The sequence below is a fragment of the Pteropus vampyrus genome, unplaced genomic scaffold (assembly GCF_000151845.1).
Source record: "Pteropus vampyrus isolate Shadow unplaced genomic scaffold, Pvam_2.0 Scaffold251, whole genome shotgun sequence".
Taxonomy (NCBI): domain Eukaryota; kingdom Metazoa; phylum Chordata; class Mammalia; order Chiroptera; family Pteropodidae; genus Pteropus; species Pteropus vampyrus.
In genome coordinates, this window is record NW_011889032.1 from 1,115,993 (window position 1) to 1,119,056 (window position 3,064).

At 51.7% G+C, this 3,064-nt stretch overlaps 1 protein-coding gene across 1 annotated transcript in view; it reads right to left on the reverse strand.

The window, feature by feature from the left end:
* Window positions 1-3,064, reverse strand: part of MYO18B (myosin XVIIIB) — a 270,882-nt gene that overhangs the window by 184,022 nt on the left and 83,796 nt on the right. The gene's annotated exons all lie outside the window — the stretch shown is intronic.

Genomic DNA, 3,064 nt, shown 5'->3' on the forward strand with positions numbered 1-3,064 from the left:
CAGAGCTGGCATTCCCATGAGGACAAATGCCTGAGGTCCCATGGTGATGGCTGTCATGGAGCAGAGGAAAGCAGGGGAAGGGAGACAGGGGTATGAATGAGGAGGGGTTATTATTTTACACAAGGTGGTCGGGCAGGCCCCTGAGACACGCAGGAGGTAAGGGAGAGAGTCATGCTGAAGTGTGTCAGAAGAGCGTTCCAGGCAAAAGGAACTGCCAATTGCGGGACCCTGAGGTGAGGATGTGCTTGGTGTGTTTAAGGAGCGGCTGAGAGAGCCGCGTGGTTGGAACAGAGTGAACAAGGATGGGGAAGGAGAAATGGCAGATTCCGCAAAGGCTTTGCTATGGTCCAGGTACTGGGGGGACAGCAGAGAAGAGACGGATGTGCATGCTGCACCTTCGGGGGCTCACAGGGTAGTCGGGGGACAATGAGAAGCAAGTAAATAGATAACCAAACATTCCAGAAACTGGAACGGGGCCCTGAAGGAAATAACCAGGGAGATATGATGGGACAGCCTGGCTGCAAAGGGAGCAGCTTCAGACAGGGGTCAGGAAGGGCTCTGAGGAGGAGCCCTCTGAGCAGAGGACTGAAGGAGAGTGTATATAAACGCTTCTTGGCACACATGGGCTCATCTGTCCTTGTTACAACCCCCTAGGAGGTGATTTCCCGGAAGTCACACACTTTACAATTAAGTGGAGCGGGGATCCAACCCAGGTCTCTGGAAACTGAAGCCTGGGTGAGCTTTTAACAGCTGTGGTCCTGGCTTCCTCTGCATCTGGGTGAGTTTTCTCCTCTACCACTCACCGCTGTTCCCCCTTCAAAAAATCACAACTCCATTCTTGGGCCCTAGAGACATTCACTAGAGACAAGGGCTACTTTCATAGCCTGAAGAGAAGCCATGGATCTGGCTTCCCTTTGGAGTGAGGCCTCCTGGGTACCACGTTGGCTCTGTTATCAGCACGTGCATGGCCATGGTAAGGCACCTCGTCTCTCGGAGGCTTCAGTTAGCCCCCTGCAGGTGGGGTGTAATGAAACCCATCATGCCTGTCTTAGACTAAAAGCTCTACAAATAGCAGAGCCCTTCCACCCTTGTTCACTGGCTGGCAAAGAGGAATACTTTAGAGAACAGAGGTGATCATCACCAGGGTCAAGTCAAGTGCCAGGACCCCTCCAGGGCCAGGGCAGTCCAGAGCTTCATATGACTCTCCTGGGCTCTCGGCACTTTTGCTTTCATGGGCCCCTTCTATATGTATATATAATCAAAGTACCATAACTAGATGGCTTAAGCAACATAAATTTATATTCTCACGGTCCTGGAGGCTGGAATTCCAAGATCAAGGTGTCAGCAGGTTTGATTTCACTCTGAGGCCTCTCTCCTTGGCCTGCAGGCAGCCACCTTCTCCCTGTGTCTTTCCTCTGTGCATCTGTGTCCTAATCTCTTCTTATAAGGACACCAGACATATTAATCAGGACCCACTCCCACGACTTCAGTAAACCTTAGTGAACTCTTAATAGTAACCTAGCTCCATATAAAGTCACATTTCGAGGTGATGGCGGGTAGGACATCAACATATAAGTTTTGGAGGAAGGGGTACAATTCAGCCCATCATATGTATGTATGTATATATGTATGTGTGTATATATCTACGCGCATGCGCGCACACCCACACACACACACACACACACACACACACACACACACACACGTATATATTCACACAGTATATTTGACCTAAGAGTTCTTTTTTTTTTTCTATTCTGCTTTTTAACAGAAATGAAAACATTTCACAGGCCCTAAAGGCACCACAGGTCCCAGGCCCTGCTTCTCCTATGCCTAGTGGGAAAGTAGGGGTGATTTGGGTATTAGTGCACTGGGCTTGGTCCAAGGAAAGCTGCCAGAGCCATCAGATGCTGCTCTTGCTTTAAAAATCTTGTCCTGATGAGCGCAGCAATGCTCCATGAATGTCCCAGACAGAGGACTCAGCTGGTCCCCGTGGGGTAGAGGCTCCTGCGCACCGAGCCCAGCGGACAGCAGCACTGAGAGATATCATACGTCTTCCTCCAACTCTTCTCCAGTTTTTCACAAACCACTCCCATCAGATGTTCACCCAGAACACACCACTGAAATTGCACTTGTCTCAGTCACCGATGACCTCCACCTGGCCAAATCAATGGCCATTCCTCAGTCACACCTCACGTGCTCTCTCAGCAGCATTTAATTGGGTCAGTTCACATTCTCCTAGATTACCTCCTACCTCCCTGGCCACTCCTCCTCAGTCTCTTTTGTGGTCATTTGCCTTGTCCCTGGTCCCTTGACACTGAAATGTCCCAGGGCTGAATCCTTGGCCATCTTCTCTGCCAACCCTCATTCCCTTAGTGACCTCAACCTCGTGGGGGCCACACGAGGCTGGTTTACCACTATATAGCATACCACTCAGCATATGGTAACTGCTCAACACATTTGTTGGGTACATGAATGAATGAACACATGAATGAATGAAAGCACACACCAGCCCACACACAGACATTTCTGCACTCAGATCCCATCCTGTGCGGGCCTCGTCAAGGACGGATTCCAGCTCTCGGGCTGGACTCAGCACCCTTCCCCGCCTCATTCTCCTACCTTCGGCCCCAGGCCCTTTCTTCTCGAAGGCTGCACAGAGACGCTCGAGCACCACGCTGTCACTGGAGCCCTCCACCTGGACCTCCTCGTCCAGAACCCAGAAAAGGCCCCCGGTGTCCTCAGCACCTCCTCCAGCTGATAAGCGGACCTGGCGGGAGATCCAGGATACACTGAAGGGCTCTGACCCCCGACGGACAACAGTCCTGGGCTTCTCTTCCCACCTATGGAAGTCGGGGGATCTGAGCCCCAGCCATCAGGACTTAGACAGACTGGCCAGATCCATGCTCCTACTCACCCCCACATTCCCACTCACCCCAGACTCTCAGGGTTGAAACCGCAAAACTTGACCAGCCTCTCAGTTCCAAGGGGTCTGAGTCCTGCCTCTGTCCTCACTTCCTGTGTGACTGGGCAACTGCGCTTCTCTGAGTCTCATTTCCTCTTA